Genomic DNA, 23,200 nt, shown 5'->3' with positions numbered 1-23,200 from the left:
CTCCTGCAGGAGTAGCCGGAAACGGACGTGGGGGGGGGGGGGGGGGGGGGAGAGAGAAGGGGAGGGGGAGGCGTGGAGTGACTAAAATGCAATATGCATTTCCATCCTATACATTACGGGATCACTTATCAGGCTCATGTCACTTGGCTTTTGGCACATCACGGCGGGAAAAATATTTGCACATGTATATAGACTGGAGGAGGCACGGTTGAAAATTCGCCTTTCATGTCTTAGCGAAGAGCAATCGCAAACAGGTAATCATTCATTAGACCGATGGGAAAAAAAAAAAAATCACTGATGTTGTTCCGGAATGAAGGTCAAAAGACAGCACACTCAGTTACTTTTGTTTCTACATAAGGATGGTGACAGGGGACACAGTCATTCACCTTACTCGAAATCAAATTTTTATAAGTAAATTTATAATCTTGATAAGAGGGTTTTTTATTATTATATCGCTTCTCATCCTTCGATTAGTAACACGTTTCTGTTCATCTAATCAGTTTATATAATAATGTAGGTTTAGTTTGATGTGAGGATTAGGATTAGGGTTATAGGGTTATGTTTGTGGGTAGAATAACTTGTCGTTTGGCTTAGCGTGCAGATATTTCGTGGGAAAAATATTGTCGCAGGAGTTTGCGGCAATCGGACACAAAATGTGTGTGTGTGTGTGTGTGTGTGTGTGTGTATGTGTGTGTATGTGTTCATTATTTGCATATAATGTTTATATCTGCCTTCTAACCAATTTTGACTCCTGACAACTTTTTCCAAGATTCCTATAATGTCACGAATTCCTAATGGAGTTTATGGCACGAGGTGGTATAATAGTTAAAACATGGATTGTGACTATAGCATTTGTGTTCCAAACAATGTCAGTCAATATAAATGGGTTATAAACAGTGTACGCACACTGCTATAATTGCCGTAAATCATATTGATCGTCCATAACAATGGAACGGCTTCTCTTTGCCGTAACATGGAATCGCCGCCCCGTATATTCCCGCCCATTACGAGCGATCAAGATTATTGGTAATTGTGGTCATATGCAACTGCTTATGATATCGATTAGAAAGATGGGTCAAAAATGACCAAGTGGCATACAATCAAGGGATCAATAGGCTACAGTCTGTTCATGTAGGATGGAGCTGATCTAGCTTCGTTCAGTCAGTTTCATTTTAAACAACGTCCTTTATTAGTTAAGCAATGTAAACGGGAGGTGGGAACTGGCAGGCAGGTCTACAGGAAAGAAACTACATGTACCTACATGGTGCCTCTTCATACAAACTAAAATGTGTTTGTTTGGTTGGGCGTGTTTTTACTGTGCTCTTCCTCCACGAATTCCTGCTTATGGCAGCCATGGTTGGGACGGGGACAGGAAAAGAGGGGGAGGGGGCGGCGGGACAATTAGGTTTTGTGGAAAACAGACATATTTTGGTATGTATTCATGATCCTGTTTAAAACGAAGTATGTTCACACTTTTGCTGAGTAATACACTTATATTATTGTGCGCTATACCCTTGACACAACGTAAGCCTGCCGGATTTACAGTTGAGCAATCAAATTCGTGTAAATACAGTCAGCACATTGTGTCTATTTGTTGTTCATGGGTGATGCATGGCCTAATTTCAATTCCATTATCTCTACGGGTCATATTTAACTAATAGCAGCAGACATAAGTACAGAGACAAGATAGTAAAAATCCTATCAAATTCTTTTGGTGCCCTCCTAATAAATATGATAATTCAAGATGCCATGATATCCACAAAAAGGCAAGTTAAGATAAACGGTAGCTTAAAGGACAAGTTCACCTTCATAAAAATAAGAATTGAGAGAATGTAGCAATATTAGTAGAACACATCATTGAAAGTTTGAGGAAAATCAGACAATCCGTTCAAAAATTATGAATTTTTGAAGTTTTCGTGTAGTCACCGCTGGATGAGAAGACTACTGCAGCGTATGATGTCATATGAGTACAACAATATAAGGAAAATATAAAGAGAATTTCACAAAATTTCATCTTTGAAAAAAGTACACATTCCCTTGACTCGTTACTGACATATGTTATGGGTAATATTATTCCCCCTGCCTTTGGAAAGAGGCAAGTCAAGTGCTCTTTTATTATGCGACAAAAATGAAAATATGTCGAATTTTCTTTACATTTTCTTTATACTGTTGTACGCATATGACATCACAAGCTGTAGTAGTCTCCTCATCCAGCAGTTCCAACGCAAAAATTTTAAAAATTCATAAATTTTGCATCGATTGTCTAATTTTATCCAAACTTTCACTGATGTGTTCTACTAATATTGCTGCATTCTCTCAATCCTTATGTTTATGAAGGTGAACTTGTCCTTTAAGAATCGTGATACACAATAAAGGTATAATGAGAGGTGTGACTTTATCCAAGCTCTAAATGTTCTTACAATTCGACTTTATGTGACAACCCAAGACTCATCATAATGCTCATGAAAATGAAAAGAGAGTTCAACAAGCAATGAAGACAAGCGTCAGAATGGAAATGCAGCATAGATACAGGTGTCAGACTATAATAGTGGAAGCGTTGTTGTGTTGTTGTTGTTTTTGTTGTTGTTGTTGTTGATGATTTCTTGTGTGTGTGTGTGTGTGTGTGTGTGTGTGTGTTTCGTTCGCAATCAGACTGGTGTTGACAGATAATGAGCTAATGAAATTCGTTTCTAATAGAAATTTACCAGATGAACCTCTTCCAAGAGTTTCTTCTCAATAACTTTCATCCATCGAACGGAGGTGAAATACCGTGCAAAGTTTTGAAAAGCGATATTACATTCCCCTAAAATCAATGGGACATCAAGAAAATAATATTTAACTATACCAAACTTGAAGCGGAGACATACAGTTGAAGAATATACTACGCCAGATATTTTCCTACTTACACTCTCTTCCAGACGAGAAATCGAGGCACTTAAGCCACTCATATGCCTAAGGCAATGCAGATGAAATGGAAAACAGATCAGCCTGGAATCTATAAGGTTGATTTGTTTGGTACAAATGAGATCTATGCCGCAAATATGAAACGTAAACACGACACAATCTCCTTAACTTCATAGAACTTTACGTCAACAATCTTCCCGCGGATGCATTTTTTTCACTGATTATAGTGCATAGAGCGAAACTGTCACACATTTTTCTTTTTTTCCTAGCTTTTTAGTTGTACAGCATAGTTTCTCAAAGTAGAATCGTATGTAAATGTTAAGGGACAAATTTCAAATTCAGAATACTATTCACTTACGAACTTGAAACCGATGAGATCGGTGTCAATCATTAAGGTGAACGTATTACATACAACATTAGAACAACAACAACCAAAACCGTTTACGCGAATGAGATGTGTCTTAATGTATAATTATTGAAACAGTTTATTATCTGTGTGCACTCGTGTGTGTGTGTTCGTGTTGTTGCTGTTTTCACATTTAAAATACAGGCGGAATATAATTACAGAAATAGAAGATCCATTGCGGATAGAAGATCAGTCCAACGTAATCCAGAAGGAATCTGAACGCTTTCAAAGGATTTTCAAACTGGATAAATTTTCATGTTTTCCGATTTTCATCAAGTCTGCAGTATACTTCCATCCCCCCCCCCCCGCACATTATCGGGGTTGACTATTCAGATAATTGCATTTGAAATCAAGTTTATTGCACTGGAATTTTCTGTCGTCTTTTTCTTCTTAATCCTATTTTTATATTGTATAATCGCCTTGGTCGTCATGAGCACAATGAGTGGATGTTTCATACTTCTCGACGAGGTCTTATGTGAATGTAGTCCTTTAATAAAAGAGTTTTAACAAATCTGGTTGCTGCTGTTTGTGTGACTTTCTGTCTCTCTAATTTGTTTGCTTGTTTGTTTATGCCTATACAGAGAAACACGAAGATTTGGAAAGGGATCAAACAGTGATCAGAAACACGTAGTGTTATAGCTTCTTGAAGTAAGGCCTGATGAATCTACAAAATATATATGCACGAAATTAAAATGCTCCTATTTATGAAATGACTTGGAAAATTAATATTATAATGGAAATGTCAAACGCCTCATCTTCCTTTACACCTGGACATAATCCAATGATAATCATTACTAAATGTAAAGTTACAAGAAATAAAATGGAATACAATGCTGATTGACCCCCCCCCCCAAAAAAAAAAAAAACAAACAAACAAACAAACAAACAACAGAAATGTTTGAGCACAGATAAAACGTATCCGATGAGGAAGATAAACAAACACGTGTATATCACTCTTATGATATTACCAACATGACAAAGAACAGGTTTGAAGAAAAATTATCCTCAGAAAAATACGAAGATTTGTAAAATTTTGTGTAGAAACAGCACAGTTGCAAATTTGTCTTACTCTCTAATTTTTTACAATTCCAAACTTTTTGTGCGTCTGATTACTATTCAAATTTTCAATGAATATGTACTTTACTAACGTTTCTTTTATGTACAATGTAACATACTACCACGATGACATCTTCTTCCGATAAATACTGGGAGGAAACAGGGGAAAAATAAAGCCAAAGGCAAACCACAGAGTACTATAGTATTTGTTTTAAGTATATGGGAATTCCATCTTTCTGGAGTTATAGTCAATTTACCTGATTCCCGCAAAGCACATTTCGATACTTGGAAACCAGTCTGGATGCATTAATAGCTGCAATATCGAGCAAGTTATATACACGAATATAGGTATTCGGAGAAACCTTTGCTATAGCAACATAAATTAGGGGTCACGCTTCATGTTCTTTTCCGTTGCATTAAGCAGAGGTACGGTACGCTTGTTATACGGCTGTCGTTACGGTACATTAGGGGTAGAGGCTCTATTAAAGGGGAATGAAACTCAACTATACATGTGGACTGAGTGAATGCAAATTTACTAGAAGAACTCATTGGGGAAAGTTTGAGCAAAATTCTACATACTTTTTACTTTTCTAGCATGATTAAAGAGCATTTGACTTACCGATTTCAGAAAACAGAAGGAATGACACAACCCTTTAACATGATTATGTCAGTAATAAGTCGAGGGGATGCCGCACTTTTCATTACAAAAAAAAAAAAAAATGTAGCATTGAGTTTTTTCTTTATATCGTATTCCACACATGGCGTCACAAGATGTTGTCATCTTCCCATTTCTGCATCCAGCGATGGCGGCACCAAAAATTAAACAACTCATAACTTTCAAACGAATTGTTCGATTTTCCGCAAATTTTCGCTGAATTGTTCATGCAGCATTCACTCAATCCAAATTGGATTTCATTCCCCTTTAGAATATATACATTCTACAGGCCCCGACAAATCCACACAACTACACGGGAAGTGTGATTCAAAAAGGTAGCGACATAGTGAATAACAATTGATGTGGGACTAACATTTTCATTAATTTGACTAATGGACCTAATGGATTATTCAAAAGACCGGAGGGCTGACTAATTCCGTTCAAGGTTTCTGCCATATTATAGGCAATAAAAGTCTTGCGCATCGTAACGATAATTTCGATCATTTCCAGTGTGTTCTGACAAATTGGTTATTTGGTATTTTGGTTATAAACAATTCATGTATGCTAACCTTCGAAATGGATGTAATGATCATCATAAATTTCCCTCCCCTCAGAAATGGAAAATAGGAGTAGAAATTTATGTAGATTACGATGGAAGAACCCGTTAAAAACAAAACAACTACAGAACTTTAGAAGGTGATTGGTAGAGAGAAATGTAAAAATTGTAATGTCAATTATAAGTCAGTGCAAGTTGGTATTATCGTATTTTACACTGTTTTTCTTGTTATAGTTGCAGAGTAAGACAGTGTAAGATTAACTTCATTCCTAGCACACAAACATTTCATTTATGAAGAGTCTATGGCAACCTGTGTGGTAAGGAAATTTAAAATCGATTTTAGCTTTTGATAAATCGGGGCCCTGGAAACTATAGCGATTGTGGTTCCGGCTTTTAGTTAAAAAGAATTCGCTTAGACCGAGTGGAAAAGTTTGACCGCGTGGAACTTTCCCGTTTTGCATGGAGTCAGAGAAAGAATGGCAGGGAACAATATCTATACAGGTGTTTGTAATTTTCATCAATCAATATACATTTTCTAGCATTTCGCTCGTCATGAGCGAGTTTTTCTTGTTGTTGTTGTGGTTTTTTCTAAGTAAAATTGCATGCGAGTCTGGTAAACAAGAAATTCATTGTTTATCTTATGCAAGCATCTTGTCAATTACATTTATGAGTGAACAACTGTGACAGGTATTCGGCCACACAAAAGTGGCAGGACTACGGGTGCCTATGTATGTCAACAGCATGTCTGTTGGAGGCTCTCGTTATGTGTATAACGCATCGATAATGCAGATAAGCGATTTGATACAATAATACACTGTCTGTATGCATGCGGAAACACCACACAGTATTTTACAGACTGAGCACATGATCACGAACATAATGGAACAATGACAAATTCCCAAAGTCCCCCCCCCCCCAACCTTTCACACATGCATTTTAGTATAATATGAATCATGGATCCATACTGTGATCGTGCGTAAGTAATTTCACGGTACTCTGGAAGCGAAGGATACTTCACGCAAGAGGGCAAAGATAACATTCTGCTTCAAATTTTAACAGGTTGCGCCAAAGAGAATCGCATTCGAGTTCAGGACACCAATACGCCGTCAATGTCACATACATCATCTTTCATTTTCCGTTTTTACACCAAGACAGTTATCATCAAGGTTTAGCTTTCTCCCCCCCCCCCTCTCTCTCTCTCTTTCTCTCTTTAGTATATGAAGAGTTTGTTTGCAAAAACCGATAAGTCCATATTTGTCAAATGGAGATATTTGCCATTAAAGGTCTAGAAAAATAAAGAGAATAATAAGAAAATTTGTGCTTCTTTTGACCATAACTTCAAAAATATACCTTTATATGTAGTGACCAATATATCATCTAAAAGGTATTATTTTGTACTTTATGACAGAGACCGTACTTCAAAATCTTCAAAAATGGACTTATCGGTTTTTGCAAACAAACTCTTCATATAATCCTCTATTCTACAATACTATAGCAAGGCTGCAGTATATAAGCCATTCATATATCGCATCTCTTCTCTGCATTAAAAAAAAACCCGAATGTATGCTGATAAGATATAATAATCCAGGTATTGCGGCACATGATACACTATACATTGAACCATTTTAATTCAACAAGTATATCTGAAACTGATTGAGAATTCATGCAAAAATTGCAACGTGAATGAATGATGAAAGACGCTGATGAAGATAGTGGTTAGAACTAGTCATAAGAATTTTGTGATGCTAATGTTTTCAAACGAAAATGAATAGTTGGCAAATGTTGTTTGAGTCTACATTGTGTAAATATTGTAAGGGCACTTACAAACAGACTCTTTAGGAATATCGGCTGCAGAATAAATACCGATCCGGGAAGCCGTCTAAAAGCAATATCGAACATTTTCCCCGTGGGGTTTCTCTTCGGCATGTCACGTGGGTCAACAGATCGATTCAGACCCATGAACAAATATTTGGGTGTATGGCTCGTGCAGATGATAGTTCTCAAACATAGCGAACACACAAAAAACGGAAAGTAAAAAGAAAAAAAGATTAACAACTTCATGGAAACGTGGTCTTACAGACAGACGAAAGTAGAGCAATCGGCCCAGTATTTCTAGTTTCAGCTATGTCAGTGTGACGATAATTACTGAGACTCGTAGGCAGGGGGAGTCAGTAGGCGAATACACATTGTGTGTATATAGTGCCATGAAGTATGCTGGCAATTGACCCATGGTGATAGTGGTCAATTGTTTACTGTCCATGCAAGCTAATTAGTTTCGGGAAGCCTATTCCTACGTCCATCCACACTCTCTGACAACTGTAGCCAACTGTCATGGTCGATAGCAGCGACGCTAATGGTTTTAACGTGCTCCCGGGTTGGACACTTTTTAGCTTTAGGATCTGCGACGCAAACGCTTGACAACTCAGCCGCACATGACTGTTGAACAATGGAAAGTTGTCTTGCGCATGTGCAGAACATCTTTTGCCTATAGTAACCGCGTCGTATAGGATTAGCGTCGCAGATCTAAAGCTCACTATTGACAGGTATGGGTGTGTGTGCTGATCAACCCCGTTCCCACCATATAGGTGAGCTGTTCGTCTACACTATATAAAGCCCATATAAAGATCATAACGTTCTGAGCGGTTTAAGCGTATATAGAATTGGCAAATGAAACAATAAGAAGTACAATCGCAAATAAAACCAATTTATGTAGCACACTCCTTGGGTCCGTTTCATGAAGCCATTACATGAAAGTTTTTACATAGATCTCAGATTAGTCTAAGCTGCTCATAATGATATACACTGTAGCTGTGAGAGAGTTATTCAAATCCATTGCCTGAAGTCCCTGAAGTCCCTCATAAATGCGGTTTATTAAGCGAAAAGTTTCTCATAAGACTTTAATGAAACGGACCCTGCATGTGCAGTAAGTGAATTGGAGGAAGGGCATATGTTTAACTTTACGGAGATACCTAGCCACAGAAAGACTTTCCCTTTCATGTGGCTGGAAGAAGCTCAGATGAAAATGGACATTGTGCATCGTCAATATTACTTCAGAGCAATATGTCTTAGAAAAAAAAAATGGAATTTCTTCGTGAAGAAAAATCACCGTTGACAGTCATCCAGAATGCACAAGTTGTAATACAAACATCTTGGGAGGTAATGACACAAAATTTTGACTAATGTAAAACCATGATCAACACTTATAGCAGTACTTACCAGTACTGGTTATACGAAATATGAGAACGGTCAACAATGAATCTGAGAGGCAATTATAATTGTCTGATTCAGATATAAATATTCTTGTGAAAACACAAATTTCAATTCATTAAAAAATGGAAAGGTGTACATGAGTTTGCCTTTAAGTCAAACAAATCAGCATTTTGCGTGCTATGACTGCGCTTACACTCACTTCACAGTCAAGACTTTCCCTAAAACAACTTGCTCTCTGAGAAAAAAAAAATGAAAAGAAAAAAAAAACGGCGCTCGCTTTGCATCCTCGAGAGCAAATTAAGAAGGTACGAATCGGCTAACTGCAGTGACCCCTTATAATCAATTTGATTTAATGTCCCACTCATATGCGACAATGCGAGCCGGGCGTTGAACGTCACGGCAACGGAGACTGAATTTCGAGTAGTGCGAGATATCAATTTCGTGGAATCTGTTAGCACGGGTGGGGTGTATTAAAGCTAGCGCCAGAGTACAGCGGTTTGCATATGAATTGAGTATTGATCAGATGGTCAGATAGCAGTTGACCGACACGCTTTCGGAGATTTGTAGAGTCGTGCGCTCATTAAATATTTGTTTAGTTTTATTCTTGTTCCTCACGAACCCTCATCCCATTTTTTCTCTTCATCTCATTTAGGATCCATGCTCTTGCTTTATCTGTCTCCACCCATGAGCTGATATCTTAATATACTCAACGTTACAGAGATATCTAAGCCGTGCATAGACATACCTTGAGGCCTTCAGTATTTGTTTTGTGTCTGTTGAATCTTTACTGGCATAATAAGATCTTCCCTCTGATCTCTGTTCTCTAACTTTCATGCAGCTTTCATAGATACACAAGTATACCCGCATCTCCCTTTTATTATGATAATGTATAATGCTCGATCTTATCTCGTATGTTCCAAACCTTTATGCAAGATTAATTTTAATATGTTTCCATATTCTATACTTCTCTCTCTTTATTCAATTATCTATCATTATCATTCGGCCCACCATCGAGAATTGTTGGTTTCGACACTTCACACGCCATTAACTCCTAACTAGAATGCATCGCGGATGTTTATCCGGGAGCTCGGATAGGGCCTACTTATGGGCTTGATCGTTGCGGGGATACAGAGCGTGCAATGACGAATTAATATGGAAGAAGAAGAAGAGTACAATATACTGGTGTCACGTCAAGTCAGCTTGTTTACCCAGCTATAGGGCTTAAAGATTCAGCCTAGTTTCTGTCGTCAAAGACTGAGCAATCTATGACGATCTATGTTCGATCACTGCTGCTGGACCCCTGTTGAATGCAATAAATTCTTGAGATTATGGCAGACGATGCGTATTATTATTTTGATCATCCATCCGAGTCGTGTGGGCGGAAACGAGAGGAAATCTACCTATGATATGAAATCCCTGTCCCGATACCACTTTAGGATATCCAGACTAAATAATAGTAATGCCAGTGATTACAATACTATGTCTAACAGAGGGAGAAAAAAAAACAACAACAATTACTAAATAATGATGATAATTGTAAAAAATGATTACAGTGACCATATACTTTAACATATGTGCTGTTATAATGAGGAAATATTACGAATATAAAGGTGATCATAATGACTATAATGGTGGGAGTATGTACTACATTTTCTTCTCCAACAACATTGATGATAATACAATATTGCAATAGCGGTAAGAACAAAAACGATGATCAACAGCGGTTGCATGTATGTTGTTGGTATGGCGATGCTGATGAATGATTATGGGGTGGTGATTATCTTCTACTTATACCCATGAATATACCTATAGGCAAATTAATTAAGATGGTCACGATGAGCACATTAATCAGCAAGACAAATTGGGACTGTCATGAGAAAACAAAAGAGAAAAGAAGAAAAAGGAGAGCGAATGGGGACTTTGGCATGCCTGCAGTGCATGATTATTTGGACTCTGTGCTTTACAAAATGCCCTTGCTTCTTCGAAAAACGAACCATCTTCACATGCATTGCTTTAAAAAAAAAAGAAACCACGACAACAACACACGAGGGAAGGGAGGCACCCCAATAACCATAATTGTCCCGCCAGATGTCCGAGTCATTACCGTGTTGAATCGACGATATCGACCTATAACATTGCCTCTGGCGGACTAAAATTTATTTCTCATGTTGGTCGGTGCGCGAGAACGTCTCATTCATATATGTAGCAGCACGACTTCGGTATCAATTTCTCAAAGGCAAATAATGTTGAACATTCGTTCGTTTATTCAGACAGTCTTGCTAAGTTTGGCCGAATGCATTCATTCCAAGAGAAGATTTTTATATACTTTATACGTACTATATTTTTTACATGAAATTCCCTTTCCCTTCGTGCATACCACTTTGCGTTACACTCCTTTTGTCTGATTATTACAATATGCCGTGTCTTTTTCAATATAGCAACCATTTCTTCTCAATTTCATTACCTTGATCTAGTCTGTATGAGGCACCTAATTGGGAGCTGTCAAATCGTTTTCTCCATTCATTAGTTAATGGAAAATGCGGTTTGACAGTCTGCCAATGTCATCACCAGCAGAGAACAGTCATATAACAGGTGTTTTGATTTTTTTTCCCTCACTCTCTTCCCTACATTCATAGAGGGAAAGGTGATGTGTATCTCTGTATTGTGCAATTCTGTTTCAAGTAATTCAAGGTCGCTGTGAAATTGTTTTTCCTTTTTTTTGGGGGGGGGGCGTTCTTTCTGCCATTATGATTATTTAAGCACAACAGTATAGAACGAGAAGTTCCAGTGAAGACATTAATACTGTTTCGAGTGAAATCCAAGCGCTACAATTTGTGTAATTACCAGTAGATACAGCACACAGGCAAGGAGCATACATCTCACATGATCATGGAACTATGTATTGATTGAATATACCGTGGCATTATTATTTGATTATTCAATATTTCTGACAATACTTTCAAGCTTTTTATTCTTACGACTTTTAATTCACGAACCTGCTAACTCACATACGAACATTTCTGCATAACATAAAAATATCCACATCTATCTTTCGACATATAACTGAACACACCACACACACACACACACACACACACACACACACATATATATATATATATATATATATATATATATATATATATACAGCTGCACGTATAAGTTCATTATGCATGTGTGTGTGTGTGTGTGTGTGTGTGTGTGTATGTATGTGCGTGATTGTTTGGCCGCATCTGTGTACATGCATGTTAAATTGCATCTTGGCGCAAATAGTTTACACGTGTGTATTAACTCCACTAGGACCCGAATTCACGAAGGTGGTAATACAAGATTAAACCATGGACATTTGAAACCGTGGTCTATGTAAACCTGGTACTAACTTAGACCATTGTTTAAACCATGGTTTCGTTTGTACCATCTTCGTGAATTCGGGCCAATATGTCTGACAGTCTTCAAAGATCTGAAGGCCTATAGATAAACATCATAGATAAACCCAGATTTCAATGTCAGATTCGAGAGGCATCAAGTTTTGAGCACCTGTTCTCGACTCTATTTGCTTCCCAGGGCTGAGTAAATATTGGAGGCACGGCGGATGACGGAACTAATTAATTTCGTAAGTTGTACGGGCTGCATCATGCCGAGCAAATTGAACTGAATGCCTCATGCATATTAATCATGTTAATAGGCAAACAGCCCGATGTTGTCTACACAACAAAGGCATTAATCCTTGAGGATTGTCGCTCAAGCGAGCGGCCACTGTCCATGTAGTCCATGAATAGATGGAAATTCATTATTATAATTGCTTGTGCTTGACTATGAATTTTTCTGAGCTTCTTTTTTACGCTTACAAATTTGGTAGTTTTGGATATGTGAATACGGGAATGATATTTTTTCAACACATGTAATTTAGTTGTTTCTTCTTTTACCTTAGTAACAGTTTAATGCCTGTGTTTCTATAAACAAACATTATCCTTCTTTCACAGAAAAAAAAAAATACACAGTGAGGTAAAATAACATTTTATATATATATGAACAACATAATAGTCATGTTTATCATATCAAATATAAGTAAAGGTAATTGAAGAATACAATTGAAGTAAACAGGGGTAAGATATGTTGATTGGTATTATCTTTGGCTTTGAAATTACGTATATTATGCCTGACGGGAATGTTATTGCGTGTGTTATTTCAGGATGTTGTATTAAAATTGATCTTCTTCTATAGTTTCATTTCTTTTTCCCTCCAATCACTTGCCTAACGATAACTAAGGAACTGAGTCTTCTGTTCCACCTCATGTGTTAGTATACTGCAACAAATCTGTGTCCGGTTTTCACGCAGAATACTACATAGTAATACGTTACTATACGAACAATAAGAATCATCGTACTTCCTAGCTGGAAATTTACATTTTAAGATAACTTTACAATGGTTACAGAATACCAGCTTTGTAGCCATGAACATAAGCATTAACAGTGATCGATGAGAGCCCGTGATAATATGAAAGGTGTTGAGACTTCTTCCGTTAATTACACTTTACTCGAGCTTCCGACAGCCCGATTCAATAACAATTTATACGAGTATCATCAATCTTCGGGTTATAACAAACTAACGTTGTTTGTGAAACAAATTATAGATGATATATTGAATTTTGTAATGTATTGCAGAAAGTTCCAACTGACTATACACTTTAGTCACTGCACCACACCGCGTATCGTTGGGAAATAATTGAAATTTGATAGACCTGGCTGACTCGCCCAGCAGTAAAACGGCCTGTTCGAGAGACGAATGTGTGTCATTATTTTTCCGTTTCTCTTTCGGCGTACAGAATACACTTATGTCATGAATACATGCATGCTCGCGTGTTTTAAAGGGGAAGGGGTAGGCATGTGTGCCTACCTTTCTCTTCGTGTGTGTGTGTGCGTGTGTGTGTGTGTGTGGGTGTGTGTGTTTGTGTGTGTGTTTGTGTGTGTGTATGAGTGTGTGTCTATCTGTGGTATATGCAAATTTCGTAGCGTACACGTAGAGTGCTTATAATTATCTACGATCTCGACGTGCGACCATGAGGACCGCTTGGAACGCCCCAAGCGATTCTTTACACTATGTTAATTGCTGTTACAATGCTAGTGCATTTGTTATTCGCTTCCATTCAGACGAATCGCTATACCATCACTTCATATTCAAATCAAGTAACTTACGACTGTTAGATAACTCCGTGGGTTGAAATGGAGTACCCTTACACAACTTGACGCCGCAAAAGAAGGAGGGTTGTCGCTGGAGGTGAATCCCCGTGAACAGGACTTGACTATCGCAGTGGAGGGTAAAACAAAACACGACGTGACACTTGTGCGTAAATGCTGCTGCTCAATGTCATGAGGCATGGCCGCTTGTTGAGATGTGTGTGCATGCTCTTGACAAAAAAAAAAAAAAAAATTGTCGAGGAAACCATCTTGTGTATGTGATATTTTGGTATTTCCTTTTCATTTCATTTCATTCATTTATATAAGCACGGCACATACTTCAGTCCGGAGACAGTTCTTCCGCAAGGTCTTTCGTTGGAATCATCCATTCCTCGTTTATATGTCATCTCCACTGTCTGCATTATTTTGTTTTGTTTTTAATTCACTGTTTGTTTGTCTGTTTGTGGTCGGATTGTGTGTGTGTGTGTGTGTGTGTGTGTGCGTGCGCATGGTGGTCGGTATGACTTTAAAGCAATGTACCGTTGATATCAAACAACGGAAAAAAGGAAATTATGATACAAATATGATATACTAATATTGAAGAGAGTAATGAGCGCGATGTTTTTCGACATATTAGGGAGCTTTAGATTTTAGACGCGCGGACGTTCAAAGGGAAAAAAACATGGTCTGAGCGTGCAAAGTAACTTGACGTGCGCTACTGCGCACGCTCAGACCATGTTTTTTTTCCCTTTGAACGTCCGCGCGTCTAAAATCTAAAGCTCCCTATTGTTATACCATACCGCATTACCGTTTACGTAATAACAGACCATTACAGTTTAATATCAACATTATAAATGGATGATTGCACGGTCAGAGACAATCATCTTTTTACTTACGCCAGAATAATATAAAAAAAAACTTTAAAAGGATCATAATTAAGTGAAAAATTCTTCGCAATGGCCCCCACAAGACTAATAATGAAATCTAGGCCCCTAAGCCCAGGACGAATTAAGACGTGAAGTTTTGTTCAGCGTCCCCACCCCCAACCATAACACGGTGTACTTTATACTTTAGTCGAGAGTGGCCGTGCCCTCGAGGTTCATAAAACGGTAATTACCCTCTCTCAGTCCAGACAATTTTGCCGCTACGGATTGGAGCCCCATAGCACAAACTTGCCTCGCTGACTCATTAACAGCAGTCACGACCCGCCAAACACCCCACTGCACCCATGTCAACATCTCTTATTCTTTCACTACATGTGAATATCTATGCATATAAATATATACTTATATATTAACATATGTTATATATATTTCATAATTATATATATCATATACATTATATGCATATATGTATCTCTAAACTATATTATATATAAATTTTCTCTCTCTTTTTCTGTAACTCTCAGTGTATATGTATACTAGTATACCTTACACAATGCACACAAATAGTGCGGTTTGTAGGTATCATCACAGGTGTGCACTGCCTATACCTTTTTTTTTTATGATCGATATAATATATGTATACATATAATTATATATATAACCACAAAAAACAAACAAACTCCCCTTTCCCCTTAATCTAAATGACATAACTTTTGAATGAATACGTTTTGATCAGAATTATTCGACAAGGGTCTTTTTGAAGGTGTGCTTACTCAACCATACAAAAGAAACAAAACAAAAGCAAAACAAAACATGAAAAGTGTCAGGATAGGTGTAAGGAGATCAATGACGGATGATAACAAAAAACAAAACAAACAAACAAACAAACGCAGTGAATCATGCACCAGGAACAGGATGCTTCATAAACCCACAAAACCGACTCTTAATGACTTCAGAAAAGTGATTTTTTTTTTCCATTACTGTGTATTCACTTTTGTATGACAGAACAAATCATTCTCATCTTCACGCAGTGTTAGTCAAGAAAATTAGTCAAGAAGAGTAAAAAATACTCTCTCCAAATTATCTTGCTCAACAAATTCTCGTTGAAAACTTACTTTGTTTATTGTAGTTTGTTTGTGCGTATGCTTTTCTCATGTATTAAATATAATTACACGGATACAATGATACAAGGTACTTTATTGTCTGTTCACATAAACATTATCATGAATGAACATATGAATATTAATTATTCATATCTATTCATAATAAATGTTCATATAGACGAGACTTTTTTTCTCGCACAACCTCAAAAGTGAGGAATCTAACTTCACATATCCAGTTTACCTCATGTTACAGATTTAGATATTGGGGTTGTCACATTGATGTGCCAGGAACATCAGAAAATTTCGAATCACATACTAATATCTCTGCCGAAATTTGACACATTATCATGCGTAAATTACAAATTGGTAATTGTGTTTATCTCATTCATCGATTTTCCGCAAGATAGGAATTTACAATGGGAACTGGAACTTCACTATTAAAATGAAAATATCATGAATTGTCAGAAGTTCACGTATCTTAAAAATTTCAATCACGAAGCACAAAGTGGAGATTTACATTTACGCTGAATAACGCTTGAATAAGTCGAGACAGCATGGACGAAATGCCCACTAGCAGTAAACCGCTGTGTGAAATAATCCGTTCACTCTTTGAGAGTGGGAAAAAAGCCTACCACTGCACTACGGTCCAATTGCAGTGCTTGCAACCAGAAAGCGTACATTATACGGCGATCCAAGCTCCAGGCATCAACCCCACTCGAGGCTCACTGAATAATTCGTGTCATCAGCGTTAGATGTGAAGCGAGTACCGAGTTTACGCTACGCCAGTGGACAGATTCACTAATGCATTTATCGCAGGCTTGCTGGCAGGGTCAAGACGCCATTAATCCACGCCGCGTAGAATCTTATCCTTATTATGTTTATCGCACATAAGAAGGTGGGTTTCTGTTTGGGGGAATTAATAAACAGGAAGTTGAGAAATTGAAGACTTACCGTTTGTGTCATAGTTTTCCCAGATCTGTGCAAACTGGTCAGCCGACAGCTTTTCTGAGCCTATTCCTTTGAATTTGGCAAGAAAATTGTCGTGAACACTCTGTCTTCGTGCGGCTGCTCCCTTATCCATGTTTAGTATGCAACGAGTTTTGTCTCTACTAGCGCAATGCTCGAACCCGATCGGGTTGTTTGTAGATCGAGAAATGTAAATATCCTAGGCTAGCGGTGAACAGGTGTTCTAGTCACAGATACCTCTCCAGCCTGAGACGGAACGGGATAGGGCGCTTGAAAGGGCGGCTGTGCGCTTTTATGCTCTTCTCAAAGACAACATCGTGAATGGCGCGAGCTAGCAGGCACGCGAAGCGCGTGTGCGTGTGTGTGTCGATGTATGTACGTTGCGTGCGAATACAAAGGAACGAACAGAAAAGTCAATGATCCCGCGCGGTGCAGCTTCCATCTATTGAAGGCGCGTGTTGGGGGAAACTGGCTTTTTCGATCCTTTATAATGGGTGCAATTTTTCTCTGTCGTTGGACAGCACGGACAGACCTGGGGTTGATAATGCATTTCCGTGAGCGATCAATTTTAGATGTAACGACATTGGTGTAAACAGAAATCTTGTGCAGCCACTGCATATCACAACTTACACTTACATTAGTGTTGTTGTTGTTTTTTTTTTTCAATCAGGTTTCAGGATCCTTCTTCACTCTTAAAAGCTGAAAATCAAAGACTATAGTGCAGTTCCCTATCAAAAAAGGGGAAAAAAGACCAAGGCCTATTGATGAGAATTGGAAAGAAAAAAACACAAACGCCCTCTGTGAAAGAGTCATTATTTTGTGCAAGGCAGGTCATTAATGTTATTTAGACGTATTTCAATTAACTAAAATGTCAAAAAAGTAAATGCCTAAAGAGTTATTTTTACTCCTACATGTTTTTCTTTATCCATTATTACAGTGACAATGATATGCATATTACTGTTACTAGGGTCCCTAAAGGTTCGAATTATACTCACGGCAAATCTATTGATTTCATTGCTAATTCAACATAAGAAAAATTCAAATCAATGAACTAATCAAAACAACTTTGATGACGAGAAAACCCTACAAGGTTTCAACATGAGCAAATGATGAAAAATTATGAGCCAAATCTATATTACAGACAAACCGAATTAAACTGTATAAGGGAAGCACTGTCACACGGCTATACAAAAAGGATAAATGACATGGAAATGAAATACATCAGCCCTAAAACAAAACAGTAAGCTCAGGTATTCATAAATGCCTACAGCAAAGACGACATATTCGATCGTTTTCACGAAAAGGTGAGGAGTGGGGGGAGGGGGGGGGGGGGAGAGAAGGAAGAAAAAAGGTGTAGCATTTACGGTTTTATAAATACGGCAGTAATGTAGACAGCCCGCTATCAAAGTGAGCGCGCGCGCCAGGTGATCAATAATGTGCAGACAATAGCGCCGTTCTGTCACATATTGTATGCATAATCAACGATCGGAAAGCAGCTCCATAATTACACCACGGGCTTTTGCTGCAACCGGCTTTTCTTTTTTTTGGAATATGTCTCGGGCTGATGGCGGGATATCCTGAGCTGAGTCGACAGGGGATTTAATTTTCCTCTCTCTCTCATTACAGGAGATGCTGGTTATAGTCTGTCATGCAATCAATCAAAATGTAACATTAAATGTCTTTCATAATGTATACAATATATAACATGAGATGTAAATCGTGTGTTGTAGGCTATAAAGACGTATATCATGAAACATAATTCATGATGTGTATCCGGAAAGCCATCATATTTTTTTTTTTTTTTAGTCGAGAGTCAGGAGACCTTTTCCAAATCTACATATAGTTGAAAATTTTCCTTCGTGTTTCTTTGCTAGAACCTTTTCTCCATCACTATCCCTTTTCCTATCAAACGCCTGAGCAACATATGAAAACGCGAAAATTACACAAAGCAAAATGACGCGCCTTATATTCTTAATCATATTATATATAACTTGTTCTTAAAACCTAATAACTAAGTATAGTTGTACTGCATATTTTGCTTAACGACAGTAACCCACGCCAAATCTAACCAGAAGAGCAAATCAAAACACTCAGTAATGCGTTACAACAAGAAAAAAAAAACAACAACAACAACAAAACGCTAAAATGTGACTAATCCAAAACAATGCAAGTCAAAACCAAGAGAGACCAAGTAAACCACACTAATTCAAACGCCACTCATCTGGCATGTGCAATCAACTTAAGGTCGCTCAGTTGCAGACGACGTTTCCTCAACTTTCTTTTCTTCTTTTTTTTTTATGCAAGACAAACGACCTCTTTGTAATCCCCGTGTAAACACTGGGCTCCATCGACAAGGGCAACCATCTTACTTGGTATTGAGCATCTTATACTTTCACCTACCATTCTCTCTCTTTCTCTCCATTCTGTCCAAATCGAAGGTGGTGTGTATGCTATCTAGTCTTAGTAGTGTCATCTCTTTGGTTCTGTCACAAATTCCATGCGAATCATTGACTAATTGATTTTGTATGTTGTAACATCTACAATGAAGAGCATAATAATTAAAAAAAAAATCAAACAGAACCGCAGAGTTCTACGTGTATATCATGTGCATATGAATTTGATGTTCACCTCAGGTATGAATGTGTTCATTCATACTAGTCTACAAACAATGTCTATTATAGTATTAAAGTAAGCTTTATTCTAACCCTCGTGACATTTTCAATTCATGGTCATTGTTCCGAGATACCATTATCCTATTTTGATCACAGTCTACACCACTGGCTGAAAACTTGTACAGTACAGAACCCGAGGAAAATTTAATGAATTTATCACCCTTCTTAACATCCTTCTGCTTCTCAACATGATTATTTGATGCCTCGAGAATTATGGATTCAAGTAAACGGAGCAGTTCTTCCTCTAAGATATGCAGAGATAGAGTGGGGGCACTGTGGCATAGTGGATAAGACTCTTGACTTTCAATGGGATGTCTAGAGTTTGAATCCCATCAAGACGTTTCTACCAACTATTCCCTTCTCGACCCAGGTGTATTACTTGGGAATGTCACGTTAAAAAAATATTAATGGCAGGGCCCTCTGGTAGAGCAATGGTACAGCTGTAACACTGAAGAGGCTGCATTCGATATAGAAGACCAATATAACTGAAGAGTTTTATTTAAACACGAGCTAACTCCATTCTAGTTGAGATGTTTGTGAAAAAGATCTGCTAAAAACAAAGAAAATAATAAGAAAATACAGGATATTTTAATTCATAACTTCTAGAATATTCCTTGTTAGGTCACAAGTGAGGTATTACTGGAAAGGTTTAATTTGCTCTATCTGATAATGGCCTTATTTTGAAATGTTTTAAAATGGCACTTTGCTCATTTTGCAATAAAACTCTTCAATTACAATTGTATTATTACCATACACGTTATGTATGCTGAATAATACTATATGACTATCTGCAGAACAACAGAACTCTTGGCATGTTTTCAACTCACATACACCACACTTGTTATATCATCCACTTCTCATTGAAATAACATCAAGCTTCCCAACTTTGTTCAATTTTCTTGAAATACAGTGTAATGGTTTAATCATCCAATTGATGCCTTTATCCACATGACTATGAAATACACATAGAGTACCGCTAATAAACAAATGTATGCACTTAAATTACATCCTGCAAGAAAATAATACACATATGGTTAGAGCTGCAAAAAGAGTAGATACAATCGCATGTTATATTTACAACTAAACTAATCCATAACTCCTACATCAAAACAACATATAAATTCATGCATGTTCATATGCTTATTGAATATTAAAACCTGTGGAAAAAGAAAAGGATACTAATGACTAACTTCTTTCTGTGCCTCTGAAATGGAACAGAGATGTGAAATTACCCATTGGGCACTTTTGATAGTATGATCACCCTCTGTGAAATGTGTTCGGTCTCAACCACGCTTTTCCCCCTTGTGCGTGTATTTTTTGTTTTTGTTTTTTTCCAATTTACAATAATAAAGAAAAAATATGCATTACCCCTCAGCAGGGGTAAATGACTTTATACAAGTATTACGTTCATGACCTCCACTAACTTTTACACAACATAGTAGTTGGTACAGACAAAAGAAGAATAAAGTCAGAAGCTTGACAGAATAGACCATAGCCTCAAATAATAATGTGTTCAAATATATTAAAAGCATTTTCTAGACAATTGCACTATACTTGTATAAATCATTGATAAATTAGAATCCCCCCTTCCCCCTCCCCCAAAAATACATAAACAAACTCAGTTTTTCTTCTCAAATAGCAAAGCTCCACACCAATAAACATTTCATTTGCCGAAAGGGTTTGTTCCTGACATTTGACCTCACATGTATCGACCTCTATGGATAATAATTATTCTCAAACAATGGGATCTGAATATATTACACATTCACGTAAAGATACGTATTCAATTTTGCAATATTTAGACTAAATGTTGATTATTACAGACAGTTCGGAGTCTTGCCAAGTACATGTACCAGTTTGTTGCAAGAACACCTGTACACAGCATACATACTTTGCAAGTGTAATATGCCGCAAGTGGTTAAATTTGCAATCGAGAAGCACATTGAGGGAATGTGAGTGTTATCTGTTTTCTGGATAAAAGTTGTGATTTCCATCTTGCAGACAATATACAATACAGCCTGTATATTTATGTTGCAAGGGGTAATGTTTTCACGAGTTGCTAATCTTGTGAATATAAGCTGACAATCAAAATTCATGAAAAATTATGCACATTCAGTAGTTGTCAAACATTACAAGCTCTATGTCCATGAAACAACCTCATACATGGCACATACAAGTGTACAACTCTATCCCCCTATTTTTTAATTGGTGATTAGTTGGCAATCCATTGTATGTGTGGTTTCCCAAAAAGAGACTAGATATTTGCATATCACTAACAAAGTTGGGGATGTGAAAAAGACACAAGAAGAGTCACATACATGAAGGGAGTTTGACCCTGGACTTCAGGTGAACAGAATGTAACAACACTCCTCATAATGAAATCTGGAAACCACAAAAGAAACAGATATTTTTTCATCATGATTCGCACAAAATATATCAAGGTCCTGGTCTTTGACTAAAATTCCTCCTAATGCCAAGAAGTTGCATCAGGTTTTGCCCCAACAGCTAATAAAATCAACCACACAACGGATAAATTCTCCCCCAGAGGTTACACTGTTCTTGGTTTAAACTGATTGTACATGAACAACAAATACAAACAAATAAAAGAACACTCACATGTTTTGATAAAATGAGGGATCATCAATCAAGCTGGTACTAATTCCTCAGAAAATTTTTTGATGATTAAATATTTGGATTTAAAACATTATATAGTGTACTAGACACCATCAGTTAATACTCAGCCTCCCACTGTAGCATCATTCAATTAAGACTCAATAAACAACTATTCATTTAACTGTTCACTTTTGTTTCAGCGTATCATTACTTCTTTTTGCGCAGAAGAATATATGCATGTACTCAAGTTCCGTGCTTTATAAACTGATATATCATTATCATCATTAATAATATTGTGTGACACAATATCAACTACCTACACAAAACGCATTTCACTGTGTTCACCAAGTACCCGACATCTGTTACATGAGACATAAATGTGCGTTCACTGTGTTTCCTTAACACTGTTTTGCCACATGCGTAAAATCGTTTGATGCCTGGAACACATCAGTTGATGACTAACACACCAGTTTGAAAGTACATTACAAGCATTAGAGGTCCAATATTTTGTCGAGATACACAAAGGTGTGTGGCTAGAGTTTATCATTCCATAGGAGCCAAAGAAGAAATATCTAGGCACTTGATAGAAGGAGATGGTACAAACATTCACTTTTAATACATGTAGATCAATATGCATACATTCTTCTAGATGACTATTAAATCTTATCTACACGTGAGAAGAAAAAGGTCTCTAATGTTACAGGCTTTGTGTATACTTCTGTCCTTCTTATCCCAATGATGCAGCCAAGGAAAGAGGACACAATGCTAATATCTTTGGCCTTCAACTAAAGCTTTACACATGAGTTCTCTTCAAGTCAACACTGAACTCCTTGTCTACACCAAACAAAACAGAACTGCTTTTTAATATGTGGCAAATACTTTGTGTCCTCGTACTAAGTAGATTACAACAGATTTCAGAAGGTACATAGTATACATCTAAGATCTGACACCAGCTTAAATTCATCAGTCTGTTCAGTAACAAATTGTTGCTGCTTTTT

The 23,200-nt window shown here is 37.3% G+C and overlaps 1 pseudogene; it reads right to left on the bottom strand.

Annotated features, from left to right (window-relative positions):
* LOC140232927 (secretagogin-like) overlaps window positions 1-17,047 on the bottom strand; it is a 124,582-nt pseudogene extending 107,535 nt beyond the window's left edge.
* Window positions 17,048-23,200: the final 6,153 nt, after the last annotated feature.

Source organism: Diadema setosum, chromosome 9 (genome assembly GCF_964275005.1).
Source record: "Diadema setosum chromosome 9, eeDiaSeto1, whole genome shotgun sequence".
Taxonomy (NCBI): domain Eukaryota; kingdom Metazoa; phylum Echinodermata; class Echinoidea; order Diadematoida; family Diadematidae; genus Diadema; species Diadema setosum.
This window is presented reverse-complemented; position numbering and strand designations above follow the sequence as displayed.